We start from the raw sequence: 18,949 nt of genomic DNA, 5'->3' as shown, positions 1-18,949 counted from the left end.
ACTAGCAGCAGAAACTGTTGGACTGAGTTCTAGGTAGAACAGCTGATCACTGTCCCTCTCATACTGGTTTGCCACCTTTACAATTTGCTGCTTGAATTGCTGCCAGAGGGAATCTTTCAACTGGAAGAGAATGGAAGAAGCATTTGAGATGCTAATCCCTGACAGATTAATATATTTTATATTAAATATTGAAAAGCAGAAGCAGTCATGGAAACAAAGACCACATCACCAGGCCACTGTTCAATAAGAAGTTTATCTTGTATGTTGTATTCTCACAGAAGAATAATCTTGTTTATTTATACCATTTATTTCTTGATTCACAAGTCCTGTTCAGATGATGATGATGTAGGATTTAGATGATAATTAGGATTTTAGCACAGAATTGCTCAGTACAGTGTCCCCATAACAGGACACTGACAGACTGGTTGGGCACAAGTCACATCTTTCCTGGGGCACTGACAGACAAATCCAACTCTAAAGGTTGAGGAAATCTCCCCACACTAAGGGTCAAAGAAATCTCCCCATTTCACATGACAAACAAGTAAAAATGTTCTGGTGAGAGGTCTTTAACAACATGAAAAATACTTGGAATTTTATATTTGTGTATATAAAAACTGGGATAGAATGTAGCAGAAGCTTTCTGATCTTTGTCAAACATGAGAAAAGGATTTTCTTGCTTACATACTGTGCAGGTTTCATCCTTGAATAACTCTATAACATTTCATTTTGTGATTTTGTTTATACACAGCTAAAAATGCATAATCTATAGAGCTGCCAAATATTTGTCAGTGCATTTTGGTAGGATTAACCTCCCAGACATACTAAAATCTCTGAACACTGATTGAAGTTTCACTTGAACCACACACTACAAGAAAGTCATAAGGAAACAAATAAAAACCAAGAGAAAATTCTGCCCTCCCAAACTTAGCAAGGTGAATATATTTTTATCTTAACCTTTCAACATGTGAGGTATCAAGTAATATTTGAGTTTCTATATATATCTTTCATAACTTCTGTGTCAACTTGAGCCATTAAAGCAACAGGTCATTTTAAAAGTACTGAATAAAGTTTTTTGTGTAATAGTATCTGATTTTTCAGTCTGTTAGGGTAAATATATTTGGAGCTGTAGGATTGTTGACATTAAGTAGAAAGTAACCTTTATTTTTTAAAATCAATATTTATAACACAAATGTGCAATTTATATTTGATTTCAGATATTTTCTTTATCCCATTTTTTTTTGTCTTCCTAAATCTAGAGTTGATTTCCTGTAGGAATTAATGAATTGTGAGTTTTCCCCCCGTTTTTAATCTCAGGACCAAAATTAAATTGTGTGATTAGAATTGGCTTCCCATTGAGTTTTATTAGAATGAGTTCTGATTTCTGTGTGAAACCCTGATGTTCTCCCACATTCAATCGACAGGATGTATATTTTGGTGGCATTTTGTTATCACACAGACTTGTGTTAAACTAATTATAAAGACATATAAGTTTAGATTTATTTTAAGCAAAATCTCAGAATTACATCAAGTGCTCTCTGAAAGTGCACTGAAATTGCTGCATGTTGGCAGGGGTTGACTGAGGGTATCAGATCTTCTCTGTGGTCCTTGCTCCAGGCTGTAGTTTTTTTCCATGCCTACTGAGCATGGATAGTGAAGTAGTGGATGAACACTCTTGGATTTGATGGATCAAAGCATCTACCAGTAGGTGATAAACTGCCTTCCCAGAGTGCTACTGGTTGCCCCTAGGTTGTCCCAGTGCCTTGCCAAACTCTTCTCCAGTACAAAGTGTAGGTTGAAATATTCTTGAGACTTGATACACAATAGTTCAGAAAATACTATATATAAATCACACTTTAGCTGTGCATTTCCTGTCTGCTGATTCACGGTCAAAAAATCATGCTGCTCTTTAGTGAGAGAGAACTTTTCTTCCCTTCCTTTTCTTTCCCTCTCTGCTTTTTCTCTCTGTTTAACTCTTTTCTCATTTAAATCAGCAACAGCAAGGATCATTCAATACATGATTATGCCCATTTATTTTCTTTTGCTGTTACTATTTAAAAAAAATAGACTAAGGCCACGTTATTCTGGAGAACTGCACAATTAGCACTTGAGAAGGTACAGTACTTAAACATATTTAAAATAAGGACATCACCAAGGTAAAGCAGAAGAAAACAAGAGAGACAGTAGTTTAATCCTATTTCTGGGGGACAAATACCTCAGCTTTACAATATTTGTTAAATTGTTTGCAACCCTAAAGGACCACAGATAATTCCCTCAACAGAGCATGAAAAACAAGAGCTGCCATTGTACATGGCTGTTGAAAACTCTTCTTTTAATATGAAAGATTGTTTGAACATAAGTCTCCAGAGTGCCTTTCTCAGAAAGACGTAATGAGGTCACAAAAGAAAGAATTTCAGAAGGAATTATCAGACTTAGAGGAACTTGAAAAGGAGGTGCTTTCAGGAAGTAAATAATGCAATCAAAGAGTGACTAATTGCGGCACATGGGAATCCTCTCAGGGGTAGGTGTAAGGATTATGTTTTAGATCTCAAACTGCAGATGTTGTTCCTTCCAGATGTGCTTTGCAGCAGTCCTTAAGAAGTGAAGATGACCCAAACAGCTCCAAAACTAAGAGTTATCCAAGTGATACTTGCTCTTTCTGCATAAAAACACCCTGAAACATATAGCCTGAAATTTTATCTATTGAGACATCATATTTCAAACACACTTTCCAGACATTGAAAATATTTTGGAGATATTGCAATGTCATAGGCACTCACCAGCAAAAGTAAATCCCTAACTTTCAGTTTCAGCCATTTGTGTACTTCAATACCTAAACTCATAGCCACATAGCATATATCAAGCAGTGAAATAGGATAATTACAGAGTTTAAAGTCTATTATATCTTTGCTGTTCTCAGTAAGTTCTTTAAATATTAATCAAGGCTCTAGGAGATTACCAAAGGGATAATTCATAAAACATAGTTCTTCTAAGGAGCTATCAAATGCAATATGAAATTATCAATTCAGCAGAAAAACACAAAAAATTTATAGCTGTAAAATAACAAAACAGTATGGAGAAGAAATAATGTAAAGAAAAAATAATTAAATGCAGGGAGAAGCAAATATTCTAATCTCATCCAAATTACAATGTCTTTACATGAAATTAAAAGACATTATTTTTCTACAAAGTGTAATATAGAATTTAGACTGGAGCATAGATATAAGTATTTGTGTCAGTAATAAGGCCATCTGTATAAAAATAGAATAAGATGCATAATTTACTAAGTTCCAATCAATTAAAAATATTTTAAAATATATTAAGTCCATGTAAGCTTCAAACCTTATCGTTTGAATGCTACTTACATTAAATAACATTAAATTCTGTGCTACTGACTGAGGTGCTAACTAGATTCATCTCTTTTATCTAAGTGCATTTTCTGTATCTGTGCACTGACTGCACAAGGCAGAATTGTATTAATTTTGCAAAGAAATCATACAGAGATAAATAAGAAACAGATTTATGAACCTCATCTGGTTTTTAAGCAACTTTTTCCTGTTCTTGAAGCAAATACACATTTTTCTTGACTATGGCAGAACATTTTTAAATTGTTTCCTTTGGATATACTTTATGTGCTCCATGTCCATAAATAAAATTAGGTTGGAAATTAGAATAAAGTCTCTCACAAAAGTGTTTATGAAATTCTAGACTAGTAATCCAGTAGGGGGATGCATGGATCATAATCCAGCTACTTTTAAGATGCTTCCATGCTAATCAGTATGCTGAGTTTATATGACATTGTTTTAGTAGTGAGAGGCATCAAGAGATTGTTTCTGTAAATCAGTGCCAGAAGTTGTCCCCATGCCTAGTGCCAAACTATTTTTTAGGGATGTTGAAATTAGGTCTTACACTACTTAATGCTCTTTGGCCAGCCTCTGCATTTCTTCTTTCTCTCCTGTTGAGTTTTGATTTGTTACTGCAAAAGAGTATCTGCATCTGCAATGATAGTAAACCCAAAACTGATAGAGTCATTAGGCTTTTTGTCTTAGGAGAATTTCCTGATGGAATCAAGGCCAATCACATTCAAATTTTAGAACAGCTCCTCATATCCTTGATTCTTGTAAAATATCTTCTCTATTTTTTCTATTAAATAGCAAAGACCTTTTGAACTTGAGGAACCATTTTCTCAGAATTTATGTTATGAAAAGGGTAGATGTTCAAGATCTATTATTTGACAATTTCAAAACATGCTATATTCCTATTTCACACCTTTCTTTGTTGGAACAGTTAGATTCTTTTTTTTTTTTTTTTTGCTTTGGTTTATTTGTAGTTTGGGGCATTCTTTGGTTTGTTTTTTATTATATTTGGGTCTGCATTGGGCTTTTTTCCTAGTAGTGTTATTTCTGTCTTCCCAAGGCTTATTTCAGAGTTTATATAAATTATGCTGTCACCAAGAAAAGATTGTAACTTTCTGCTACCCATTGAATCTGCACAACAAAGGATTTAATCTTGATTTAGTTTTTGTGCAATGAAATTTCTGTTTGATTAGGAGAAAAGTCTCTCCTGGCACATCTCTCAGGGTCATTGAGACAGGCTTCCAACTATGATCTCTTTGTCTTGAAAGGATTCTAGTCATTCAAATCTGCAGATGTATTCACTGGCTCAGGATCTCCCAGACAGGGGAATTCTTAATTGGAAGCTGGATTTTTTTTTTGAAGCAGTTTCTTTTTCTTCTCATTGTTTTATCAAAAATTGCATCCTAAGCAACTACTATAGAGATATATATTTCCAGTTTCCAACTACTGATTATGAAGAAGCACAGAATCAGCTGTACCTCTTAGTGATGTAGGAGGACTTAGTGTGAGCCAAAAAAATTCAAACATTTTATAAGATTAGCTGTTTATGTTGTTTTTCTATGACACACAAAGAACTTCAAATATTACAGAAATTAAAAAAAAAAAAAAAAAAGAATTTTCTTTAGGAAAGTTAAATAGACTGATAAAGAGAGAAAAAATGCCTTAACGTCCCCATGATTTTGCTCCTAAAAGGAAAGCTGGAAAAATTTGTGAAAGCTGAAACTACCCTCCAGAGCCTCAGTTTTACATCAAGAAATAGCATTTTTTTACTATGCACTTAACATATTTTTAAATCTACTCCCAGTTTACAACTAAAGTTCCTTGGTGAATGAAAATATTTTAGTGTCTTTATGACCTATGATACATTATTTATTGAATTCTGTGGGGTTTTTTTTCTACCTAAAAGGGAAAACTTTCACAGAATCACAAACTAGGTCAGTTTGGAAGGGACCACAGTGCGTCATATTGTGTGACTCCCCACTCAATCAGGGCCATCCTAAAGCACAGGACACAGGATTGTGTCCAGATGGCTCTTGAATGTCTGCAGTGAGGAACACCCTACAACCTCTCTGGACAACCTGTTCTAGTGCTCAGTCATTCAAACCACAAAAAAAAATTTCCTCGTGTTCAGGTAGAACTTACTGTGTATCATTTTATGCCCGTTGCCTCTTGTCCTATGGTTTGGCACAATCAAGAAGAGCCTGGCTCCGTTCTCTTGATAGTCATCCTTTAGACATTTATACACATTAATGATGTCCCCTCTCAGTCACCTGTTCTTGAGACTGAACAGGCTTAGCTCCCTCAGCCTTTCCTTGTAAGAGAGATTCTCCAGACCCTTGAATATCTTAGCATCGCTGCACTGGACCTGCTGCAGAAGCTCCATCTCTCTTCTGCTGAGGAGCCCAGAATTGGGGCAGTTCTTCAAATGTGGCCTCTCCAGGGCTGAGTAGAGGGGCAGGATCAGCTCTCTTGACCTGCTGGCAATGCTCTTCCTAATGCATCTCAGGATTCCCTTGACCTCCCTAGCTACAAGGAGACACTGCTGGCTCACAGAGAGCTTGTGCTCCACCAGGATCTCCAAGTCCTTCTCTACAGAGCTGTTTTCCCTATTGGTTATGCTGTATTTTGTTCACTCCCATTCATATCCCATTTCCTCAGCAGCATTTTCTCCCCCTCCCCCCATTTATTACCAATAGTGAATCAGAGACCAAGATCCCATATCTTTATATTTTTAAACTGATCTTATGAATATAAAAAAAAAAAACTCCTCTCCTCTTATAAATTGAATCACAGTGTAATAAAGTACCTCATCTTGTTGTTACTTACAGTTTTGTCTTTCAGTAGGAGTAAGACAGAAATGGCTCTCACAATTTTTCATTGTGAATCTCAGAGGATTAAAACCTGTAAAATAAACCAGTGCATCAAAATGTACTACAATATCTCTGTTGCCTAATTTCTAAATAGGTACCCTGTGAATGATTAAATAGGAAAAATATCTCATGTGAAACAAGAAAATGATGGTCAGGGGATTAAAATCATAGAATTATTTAGTTTGGAAAAGACCTTTGAGATCACTGACTCTAACCATTAAACCAGCACTGCCAAATTCAGCACTAAACCATTTCCTTAAGTCCTCATCTACACATCTTTTAAATACCTCCAGAATGGTGACTCAATAATTTCTCTGATTAGTCTGTTCTAACTCTTGACAACACTTTCACTGAAGAATTTTTTTCCTAATATCGAATTTAAATTTCACCTTGTTCAACTTGAGGATGTTTTCTCTTTTCCTGTTACTTGTTATTTGGGTGAAGACACCAACCCCCACTTGGCTAAAACCTCCTTTCAGCTAGTTTTAGAGAGGGATAAAATCATCCTCCAGTCTCCTTTTCTCTTGTTGGAATGTATAGTTGGTCAGATGACAAAAGCTGAGCCATCCCTCACATTATAAACAGAGAGTGAGGTAGCAATTACCAGAGCAACAGACTGAAGCTCATGAGAAGTTCTTCCATACCTCAGTCCTGATCTGGAGGCATTGCAGTGCCTCTATCTGGTATCTTTGGACAGCATTTTCATTTGTACCTCTCTTCCACTAAGGGTACAAAATGAAACTGCTAAACATAACTCAGCAAGAGGCCTGGTTATCTTACAGATAAGAGTAGGAAAGCAGGAGTACACAGTTGTGTTATGGTTGCATGATAGAAAATACTGTTTTGTACACCATGCTTTTAAAGCAGCTTAGAAAGCTATAAGGTATTCTTTATTAGACTGTACATGATAATCTAAGGAGATGGAAGGAATGAATGTCAAATAACGTACATGTTCCTCTGGGGAAGATTTTAAAATGACAAACTGCAGTGCATTCCTGTAACGGTCAGCTCTCTTCGCTTTTAATCATTTAATAACATCTACTCTTAAGTAATGGAACTATGGATGTGGAAAACAGATTTGAAGAATGATCTAGGAGAGAAATATAAATGTCTACATATCACGTTTGTGAAAATATATTCTGGCTCTCTCGTGATATTTGGATGGGATTTCAGTTTCAGTGTAGAGTTTTTTCTAGTCATTAGATGGATAAGAACAGAGTTGATGGTCTTCCATGTTGTCTCAGAGTATAAGGAAAAACCTCAGTGGCAAAAATGGTGCCAAACTGAGCACTGTCATCCCCAAAAAATATTATTGGAAAACAACTACATAAAGATGTATTTTTAATTTCAAACTCTCAATCTGTCATATTTAGCTTTTGAATGTATCAAACTTAAATCAAGCACAGGACTGCAAAATGTAAAACCCAATTTAGCATGATACTCATTCTGATCATGAGCATCAATAAGATTCTGGGCAGAAGTGTAACAAAATGAAAAGTGGTCATCCAGTTGCAATTTAAGTTGTATTTCCATTTAAGCTGAAAGTAACCCCAGGTAACAGCCAAAGTACGAAACCACACTTAGTTCCTCAGATAATTAATTCATTACAGGCATCTGAGTCTAGTCATTATAGGAATCTGATCTAGTGCTCAAGAAATGCTGCAAAAGCTTTCTTCACTTACAGGTGTTTTTTCATGAGGTCTAACATAACCAATATCTGTACCCACTATCATGTAAATGTAATGTGGATCAGTACCCACACCCTCCCGCTTGTGATTAGCAGGAAGAATATAGGAATTAATATTCTCTGATCTTGCTCAAAAACAATGCTATTTCTGATATGGGTGACTCCATCCAGCCAAAAGGCTATACACAACATTTCTATACAGAAATTTCTACTCATTTATCCCAAGACAAAGATCTTTTAACTCTAGTTATGCTTCTAATGCTAATTATGTGTCAATAACTTGCAAAGGGCTTGTGCACTCATTTTGAGACAACTTAACTGTAGAATCATGTGATAATTGAAGTTATACTGATTTTTAAATAGATCTCTGGACACCATTTGGTACCAGCATTCTTCCTTCTGCCTTACCCTCTAAAACAAAGGCCAACACCAATGCATTTAGATAATTCACCAGGAGTCATGCTGCTCACTTCATAGATAGTTGGCCTCTTAAAGAACTCATTATTGCATTCCTTCTCATCTGGAGACCTGTGAAATCAGATCTTCCTCAAGGATATAGAATGTCAAGATTATTGTAATATCTTCCCTATCTTAAGTTTTCTGAAGCTGAGCAACAATACAATCAAGTTTAGAAGATTCTCAAATTTAGTGAAAGAGAAAACAAAAACTCATGTGACCAAATCCAATGGAGTAAGATCTTCTAGTTTCACTTCTCAAACTCTTTATTCTAGAAAGTGAAGATTACACCTTTTCCTCTAAAAGCCATATCAACTTACTTTTTTTATTTCTGCCATATACTGAATGGATGTCTTCAGTGAAATGGTTTGAAATTTCTCCTTAGTAATTTGCTTCATTTATTTATTTATAAAATATAATATGATGATGAGCCATGGTGATACATTCCGCTTCCTAAAGACACTAGTTACAAAAGCAAGAGTCAGGCAAAAATAAAAAAGGAAAACAATGTTGGCTACTTCAAAATATTCCATGGTGGACCTTATTTAGGAAAACTCTGTATGACTCCCGGGCTTCCAATGCTAGTAACACGAGTGCCTTTCTGAGGTAACTGACACAACAACAAGCTATGTGAATGCTTCAAAAAGTCAGGATGGATTGTTATTGATCATACCCAAATGCTGTCAAACACATAAAAAAATAATCTTCTACAGCATAATCCAAGTATCATGGATTGGAATAAAGTTTTATTCATATTTTACATTCAGTGACCTTTAATTAGAACTATTTCTGCATTAATGATGCATAGTAGTAAAACAAACAAGTGTGTATACTTCTATGATAATTGTGCATTACTCAAAAACTAAAGATAAAAACAAGTAATATCAAACCCAAAAACAGAATAAAACTATCCCAAAACCCAAAAGTCATTGTAGCAACACGAGAAACGCTTTAATATTCTACAGTGTAATTAGAACAAATAGATATAATTTGTCACTATGTAGAAAATAAAACCATTTGATTTGGTATTAAATAATTCTTCCTAGTTGCATTCTGTAAGAAAATTCTGTTCTAGTGAAGCACATAGGAGAATGGAAATACTTTGAGGAAACAGAAAAAAAAAAGAGAAAGAAGCAAAAAACACAACAGGCATCAGAACTCTATCTTGAGCCAAATTTCACAAATGTATTCATACATCATTTTGCCCTCTGTGAGATTTGTTTGGGGTGTGTTGGTCTGTTCTCCTGTGACAACTCATGCATTCTCATGTGGAACATTAAAAGGAATTTTATAAGACTGACATCTAATACAGAAAGCTAAATTATACACTAGCCTTGCATTACAGTGTCATATGCTGATAATGTGAATTGGTATGGAATGTTATTTATTCCAGTACTGCCCTTTCCAAAAAATATTTTGCACATGGTACCTTTTTCATATCAAATTTTCTTTTTTTGGCAGGGCAGGTTGTGAATAGCAAATTGCCTTGCAAACAATCCTTCTTGTCAGTGTTGATTCAGTGGAGTCTTGCACACTTCTGCATTTCAGGCCTGATTCTGTTCAGAGAGTTTTCATAACAGTAAAAGTCTTTGGGCTTTAAAAAAATTCCTTCTCAGCCCACACTTTCTCATAGAAGGAAGAATGAAACTCTTCTAATGGTTTCCTGTACACCATCTGCTCAATAAGATGTATGGCCTTTGATACATATTCTAGATGAAGACTAAGGGGCTGTTGATCTAAAATCTTTAATGCAGAATTGTTGAGTGGGAGTGAATTCTGTAAAATTTCTGCTGACTGATTAGAGGATGGAAATTTTTAATTCACATCAATGCTTTTAAAATTTATTGTTATAGCAGTAAATGAAAATATATTTATAGTTTTAACTAACAAAATCAAAATAAGTACCTTAATTATTGTTGATATACACAGCATGGACAATACAAAAATAAAAGGAAAAAACCTGCAAACAGTCCCAAAACAAACAGCAAGAACACACCTGAAAACTTTATTTCAAGGTATTTTGGCTTTGACTGACTTCGGCTCTTTTTTCAAAGAAAAGGAAAGGAGAAGAAAAAAAAAAGAAAAAGAGAAAGATCCTGCCTCAATTTGTTATTTAATATCCTTGGAAAGAAATTCCAATTTTCTGAGATTGCATTTCTGACCTGTGAAGAGCATAAAAATACCAAGTACTTCACACTGTGAGTTAGTGATAAAGCCAACAGTTAGAGCTGGGAATGTGATGGACTTTGTAGAGTTGACCTAACACAGACACCCTGGTCTTGCTTTCAAAACAGTCCTGCATGCCCCAGTTCTGTCACTGATCAGACAACTTTCTGTCATGTCTGAATCTGCTGTTAATGACCACATCTTTGGGACCTTCTTTATGTTTCTTTCACTATGGTACCTATGGTTCTTTCAGGTTGTCCATGTCATGCCAAAATCTACATTTGACTTATATGTGTCTTCAGGTGTCTCAGATACCTGTAGAGCAATCACGCCTGTCATGCTGTCTGCCAGAAAGATGGTGCCTACCCTGTCATTATTTCAGCTTTTAGAGCAGGGTTCTTTCTAGCTGTACCTTATATTAGCTCTATCCTTCATTGCCTACCTTAACAATTATTTTGTATGACTTTTGAAACTAGGTCCTGCTTTGTATTACTTACATAGTACCTACTAGACTTAAAGATTTAGTGAAATAATCAATTTTCTCTTTCTCAATGAAAACAGTTTCTGCTAAACTGAAGTTCCAGGGGCTTGTACATCCTATTTAAAAAAATCTTAGTAATATTAAAAAGGAAGAGATTTAACATCCATTGTCTGCAGAAAATAAATTTATGACCTAATAGAATAATCTGCAGCAAGTGGAAATTCTCTTTGAAAATTTCTGAGGCTAAATCAAGATGGAAATAGACATTGAGTAAAACGAGACCAGTGAGACAATGCAGACACTTCTTCCCACCTCTGTTAAAGACCAGCTGTTGAGTTGTGGGGCTACATTTTGAACACAATTTTTTTCCCTTTGTAAAATGTTTTATTAATCTTGAGAATGAGTATCAGGAAATAATTCAGTTTGATTTGAAATGCAGGGCTAGGTGGATTCTGAAGCACAGTAGTTGATAAATAAATCAATATATTATCCACAAACTAAGCTAAGCAAATTTGCTCTGGGATCAGTGAGATGCAATAAACACAAAACCCCACAGAACCATTTCATAGTCACTTCATTGTAAAACTACATTTTAATTTCTCATTCTGTCTGCTATTGCACCCTTATAAAGTGCTTTGAGATGCATTTTGCATGAACAGTATTAAAGAAAATTTAACTCTGTTTAACTCAGCTGTAGGAGCTGCAGATATTTATCCACAAAAGAATGGAGGCATTTTGGAAATAGTTTCCTAATGGATCCCATGCAACAAAGGGATAATCTGAAAATATTTCATTATAGATATGTTTGGTATGCTCCGTACAATTTTTCCATGTCGTCAATCGTCCACATTTTTTTGATTTATCATCATTCCTTATCTAACATTGGATGTAAGCCTAAATATTATATACTCAGTTGTCCTGAAGTTGCTTAAAATTAAAAGGTGGCGAAAGCCGGATTAGAAAAATCAAAATAATAAATTTTTGCTGTAGCTATAGATCTATGTAAAATAGGGCTACAGTGTACCTGTGTGTATATATACATTTTAACAAGTGAAATTAACTTTGAGAAAAAAATGGCATTTCTAGTATTCAGAGAATAAACTGATCAGAATTCCAGACTGAGGGGTATTTTTCTCTTTCCTCCATGAGGACAGAAAAATATTATTTAGAACTTTTGACAGATACATATGGAGTCAGTAATAAATTCTCCTTTCATATTACTGAGGTTGCAGGCCTTGTCTGGACATGAAAATATGTTGATGATTACAAGATGGAATATTGCAAATGTGCTATAACCTGTGTGCTTTAATTTTTGTATGTGCTTACTAGTGAACTTCGTAGTTTGAGCTATTTTAGTAGCTTGCATGTGGCTTCAATAGCAGGACGAAGACACTCTCTGTGATAGCTACCAAGTCCCTACCCTGGAACACAGCCTGCAGTTGTCAGAGTGATTTGCTGGAAGTTAATGAGTGTTGAATCCTAAAGCAAATCCTCTCCCCTCTTAGTCATAGTCTCTGATTCATAATATCACCTGTATGAACAGATTACATATACATATACATATACATATACATATACATATACATATACATAATTAAATGTATTAATTAATGTAATGTCTTCATCTGCCTGCTGAATTGTTTGGTAAAGCAGAGCTATTTGTTTGCAGTTGTATAAAAGATGGTTTGCTGGGAGGAATTTCTTGACCCTGAGGAGTTCAAAACCAGAACACATGGAAGAGCAGGGACTTGACTGCACTTTTGACTACACAATGCCATTATTCTGACAATTACAGACTAAAATTCTCTTTAAAATAATAAAAAAAAAAGTTGGTGGATTGTGTACAGTCTTGCACAGTTTTCTAGAAGGGACTGGTATCATGGCAGTAATTTCCCTATCTTCTCCAACTGTGTACTAGGTTTTTTCATTACAGGGCATTAGGTTTTCCATCGTCTGCAGCATCCAAGTGAAGACTCTTCACATTCTTTGTGAATTCTTTAGTTGGGCTTGAGTCTAAATATAAAATGAGTGTGCTATTTGAAAATCATGCAAAACCACAGTGTTGCAGAAGATTGATGTTTGAAGTTTCATCAGCACCTGAGAAATATCAAGGTTTAATTAACAAGCCATGCAATGGTGTATAGAGTCTTTGAATATTTATGGTGTCATTATAATTTTTGCAAGAAACCAAGACAAGCATGAAGTGAAACTAGGGAATATTTCAAAATGTTTTAAACAAAAACGTTTGTTAGCAGATTCAAAACAAAAGAAATTGAGGCATTGATTTAAAAATTAAAAAAAATAGAATGGCTGATGAACTTTAAAGTGATTGAAGTTTGTTTTCCTCATGAATGTTTTTGGGATTTATCTATTTTTTGTTATCAGACATATAGTGCATGGAAACCAACATTCCTAGGATTTGATTTGTCCAATTAAGCATGCAAAATGAGAATATATACTCAGTAAAACTGTAAACATATCCCTAATCCACCTCCAAGTGCATATTATTGAAGAGTAGGTAGTCCCTGTAGCTTGTGGCAATCTGTGTGTGCCTAGTAAAATGAAATGAAAACTCTCACTGCCAAGTCTTTTTTATTCCATAGAAAAATTTCAGCTTTATCCAACAACAACTCATACTTCTCCACATGAATTGTAGCTTGCTTGCTGGTTTAAAAATTCTTCTTCTATCCTGTGTAGAGCTGATTGTCTGACATACCTTGATCCTTTGATTTTAAAATTGTAATTCTATTTTACATGAGAAGAAGGAACTAGGGCATGAGGGGGAGAACAGATTGAACAGGAAGGAAAAAAATGAATTTCCTAGATTACTTAATTTTTCAGCCAAATCTTAATCTTGGGGGGTTTTTGACTTCTCACAAGTAAATTAGACTCAGAAATGGACTTAGTAAATCTTTGAAATAGATTTTGCCTTAAAATATTTTTGAGTCAGAGCACATGTAAATTCATCTTTTGAAAGGCAGAAATGTATTTTTTAGGTAGTCTATTTATTTTGAAATTTTATTCAATCTGAAATAGTGTTTAAAGATTTCTGAACAGATATTTATGTTCATAACATTAAGAAAACCTGTGCTATGCTACCCCAATGGTCCAGATGGTTTATTCTGCCTCTAACAGATATAATTAACAGATGATGCTGTATAAGACATATTTTACTTGAAATTACCTGAGAGAAGATTTTATTCAGAGAAGAAATTTCTGTAATTTGATTGAAAGAGTTAGAGATTGGTTAAAAAAAGAAGGAAAGGGGTTGGAGATGGTAATTAAAACAAATAGAAAAAGGAAAAGAAAAAATTCCTACTCATAATCGTAACAATAATTTTTTTTCTACTTTTCCTCTTCAGATCAAGACATCCCTAGGTATCCTTCATTGTATCAAATGTCATTATTAACAAAAGAAAAATTTAGCTATTGTGAAGACACAGAATTGAGAAAAAAACCTGCTTACAGCATTATAAAATTAATTATGTATCTAATGTAAACATTAGATACATAAGTAGAAAACATCCTGTTTTCTCTTTCACTTTAACATGCTAACTATGCTCAAAGAAAAAAACAAAGTATTCTGAAGCCTGATGCTACTTTCCCCAACAGAAAACATACATGTGAAATTAAAAGATGTAAGAAAAGATAAAGCAGATAATTTTGTTCTTGAATTCTACTCTCCCACACATCCTTGCTGTGGAAAAAGACTGACATATCATCTTATCTGTTGCTCAAATAATTGAACTTTATGTCATGGAATTTTGAAACCTTTGATTTTATATTGCCTTCCTAGCTGTAGGTTCGGCATACTGTTACAGAAGATGAATCATTTTACTTGACAAAGTTAGATGTTTTATAGAGAAAAAAGTAAAAAAAAGGTGGCAAACAATAGAATTAGTAAAAATATTTGTAGAGGAAAGAAAATGTCTTAAGGAAAGACAAACGACATGAAGCGTGTCTATAGCCAAAGTGTTACTCAGTGGTCATTTAATTGAAAAGCATATAGTGATGTAATTCTATCTCCTGTCAGACTGCTACTGTATGTTTGAACTTTTTTTCCCTTTTTTTTCCCTTAACAATTCTATATTGCAAGGTTAATTGCTCCTTTGCTTTTCTCATTCACTTTGGAAAACTTAGGATTCAGGACAACCTTGATAAAATTCCACAATTCCCACATTAATCATGGTAAGCTGACAGTACTGTGCAATGTTCAAATCCCTGAAAGGATTGAAACCATTATTTCCAATATAAATTAAATAATATGATGAACTTTTGGAAGATACTGAGTGGCTTGAAAAATGGTCTTTGAGTGAATTTTAGTAATGATCGCCTACATACTCTGGTATGCAAGCGAGTAATTTAATTTATATATATTTAATTTGAATAATAAATATTAAAATATTTAGATAATCCTTCTTAATGTTCGGAATTGTAAGAAATATAACTATATTGCAGCACCGATAGTCAGTGAATAAGAGACTGTACCAGAGACTTCAGATAGAGAAAAAAAAATTTACTTTACTCATGTGACCTTGAAGAGATGTAAGCCAGCAGGATATCACTGGCCATGAGAGCTTAAATTTCCAACTTTATTATTACTTCAATGAACCCCCACTCTCCACAGATCTTCCATATTTTCTTGGTGCTGCAGGTATTCTTGCTGGATTTTTTAACGGACCAGTTCAAATGAGATACTGTTGTTACCTGTAACAAGGCAGGGTATCTTAGCAGATGGAAATGCTGTCCCTGCTAAGGATTGCAGCAGGCTACTGAAAATGTTAAGGGATGTTGCAGGTGGCAGACAACCCTTTACAGGATTCTCAGGTGACATGGAATGCTGAATATTTATCATCAGACTTTATCATATTTTACGGATCTTTCTGAATGATATAGGCCATAGCTCTCTGTAATTCAGGTTTTGTAAGGCCATATATATGCAGATTGATTTTTATTTTTGTATTCTGTAAGATAGTGTTAATTTCCCTTAATTTAATACAAGCTCTTTCTCGTCTTTATATCAAGTAGAGAGTTAATGATTCATTTTCTTTTTTTTTTTTTTTTTTAATGTGAATTTTTGGTGATTCTTTTGGTCTCCATGTAGATTTGCTTCCAAAATTTAGTAGCTGAATATTTGACTGCCTTAGAGAGGTGACAGACAGAACACATTTTCTGGTCTGCCAACACAAGAACTCAGAGACAGTGGAATTCTTTCACTTTATTTCACCTGATAGTTTATTTTGATGACGTTACTATGAACAAAATAATCCAATATTTAATATTACGTGCTATCAGGTAAATTGCTTTCATTGGAGTTGGTGTACTTGTACTTCATGTACTCTAGGAAGTGAACACTCAATAAAATATTTATCAAATGTCTAACAAGGTATTTTTATCCAGGAAGAAGTTACCAAAAAAAACCTCCTTCAGATAAAACAGTTATCTTTTCTCCTGTAGTGTCTGAAATCATTGTCCTGGTTCCAGAGTTTAGTCATGTTTTATAGAATAATTTTTAAGAGATAGTTGCTCCTTGCACTTATACTTAAAAATGTGGTGTAGACTCATAAAAGCCAATTCTCACAACTGTGATGTGTCTAATTTAATGAGAAATTTATCAGTTGAGGGGCGTCAAGCAGCAGTATCAAGTGACTTCCCTCAGGAATGAAATTTGGCACATAAAGTTTTAAGTTACAGATCATTTGTAGCACAAGGACCTTGTTACATTTCTAAATAGAAACCCAGCTTATTCACAAATAGTTCACAATAATTCTTTTCACAAAAGAAAAGATGTAAACAGTGCTGATATAGAGAATCTGCAAAAATAAAATGTGAGAAAACAGGGACAGAGGCTGCAAAAGAGCTGCGTGCTGCACCTGGACTGGGCTTAAGAGATTTTCTTTCCAAATATTGCTGCAACAGAACAATTAGTAAGGTCTGATGGCAGCTAATCAGAAGCTATGGGGTGGCAAAATGGATGAAGAAATAAGGTAAAGAATTCCTTCAGCTCAAATCTGTCACTTAGAATGAAATTATTTCCTTCCTTCCTTCTCTCCTTTATTTAGCTATCAGATCTCCCTGTGTGTTAGATGTGCCCAATCTCACGTTTTGTATCACAAAACACTAAATGTTGTTGTTTTTCTTGTTTAATATAGTTTCTCATGCTTTGTAAAATTTGTTATGGCCTTCATTTAAAATATAAAAATAGTGGCTACGTGTCATTGAAATTTTGCATGGAAATAATACAAATAATATGGACTACTCCAAGATATTTGCCACCATAGTATCTTAAGCAGGAGGACAGTTTGAGAAAACAGATTGGTTTAAATTGCTATAAGTTTTCATATAAAACATAAGAAATAAATAGATTGGCTTTGTTAGGAATATAAAAATCAATGAAGAATATAAGTAGGTTATATGAGTGGACCGGAATTTATTGAAAAGCTCATGAGGTAGTTTTAATTTTGAAAGATAAGAAAGTTTTAATATAAGATTTATAAGATTTATATGCTTTCATTTGGAGGATTTTGGTAGCATTTTGAGGAGGTTATTATAATTCCAAATTTTTTAACAAATTTTTAAATTGTGTCCCCTTTATAAAATTACAGATATAAAGGATACAACTACAGATTAAAGTACATTCATGAAACATGCCAAGGGTTTTATGAAATATGTAAGTATACTAGAAAAATGAAGAAGAAAAAAATCAAATTAAGAAAAGAAAACCTAGGATAAATATTCTGTCTCTGCATGTCAACATAACATGCTCCTTTTTCATAAGGAGCTCTAGAACAGTTCAGTGTTAATATCCAATATTTTCCTCTAATACTGCGGGGAAAATTACACAATCCCAATTCCCATTTCCTATATAGCATTTGATAGTATCTTTCTCAAGAAGTAGTAAGCTTTTAGTAGCCTGCTTTTATACTCTCCATGAAGAATTAGCAGGACTCACAAAACTCCTATTAAACCCTCTGGAGTTGAAAGAGCAGTATAAAGGTTTGTTGTGAGGCAGATCAGATTTCCTCTAAAAACCATTCAACTAAATACATCTTTCTCTCATTATCAGGATGGTCTACAACAATTTGTACCTCAGGTACTCAGGTTGTGATGCTGTCAATCACATCTTGTGTGGAGATTCTTACAATGCTAACCCCCTCCATTTCATCCTTATCCATGTCAAAGTTACTTTTCACAGCAACACATTTTTTCAGATTATGACAGATAACTGATTGCCTCATAATGTGCTGAAATTTTAATAAGCCATTTTGATCAAGGGATTTTTGAATACGTTCAAAAGATATTTGAGTAAATTACCATAAAGTCCATGATGCAATGCAGCAGCAAAATTTCTTTATCTTTTGTATGAAATTTGGATTGCAAGTCTATTATTGCAGCCAGAATTTACTGACCATTATACCTCTATGAAAATTTAATGTATGTGTTATATATTTTTCCTAGGCATAGTGGTCAGCATACATGAAATTATAACTTTCAGGTTACTGTTAATTTGCACAACAGCACATCTACATAAAGGGATTCACACAAGAGCTGTGTGAAACACCTTGAAGTATGCTCTTTACAACCTTAGACACACATACACTTAATAAACCATACTGGAAAAAGAACTTACCTTGACAGAAAATTTTCCAAAGTCATGCTTCCAACAGATCCTTCTTCATTTCCACACCAGAGAAAAATGCCTGAAATGAAACAGGCTGTCCAACATACCAGATGTCCTCCAGCTACATTTGGAAGTGAAATGAAATAAATACTATTCATGAAACAGTGACCACCTCTTCCTGATGTTTGTTTGAAACAAATGACCAAGTGTAACTAGAAAGCACACCTTCATTGATCCTTTTGAATTAATTTCTTGACTGGAACAGTAGAACATGTATATAAGAATCCCATGCCCTTAACATAGTCTTTGTGTCTA

The 18,949-nt window shown here is 34.3% G+C and overlaps 1 long non-coding RNA gene across 1 annotated transcript in view; it reads right to left on the bottom strand.

Moving 5' to 3' along the window:
• Nucleotides 1–8,741: 8,741 nt before the first annotated feature.
• LOC139588453 (uncharacterized) overlaps nucleotides 8,742–18,949 on the bottom strand; it is a 90,111-nt gene continuing 79,903 nt past the window's right edge. Inside the window, exons 5-6 of the long non-coding RNA XR_011678677.1 lie at nucleotides 18,644–18,755; nucleotides 8,742–13,110 (exon numbers count right to left, since the gene is read on the bottom strand). This is a non-coding gene — a long non-coding RNA (uncharacterized lncRNA). The remainder of the gene's footprint in view (nucleotides 13,111–18,643; nucleotides 18,756–18,949) is intronic.

Source organism: Agelaius tricolor, unplaced genomic scaffold (genome assembly GCF_023055355.1).
Source record: "Agelaius tricolor isolate 1412-34295 unplaced genomic scaffold, bAgeTri1.0.p SCAF_3, whole genome shotgun sequence".
Lineage (NCBI taxonomy): Eukaryota > Metazoa > Chordata > Aves > Passeriformes > Icteridae > Agelaius > Agelaius tricolor.
This window is presented reverse-complemented; position numbering and strand designations above follow the sequence as displayed.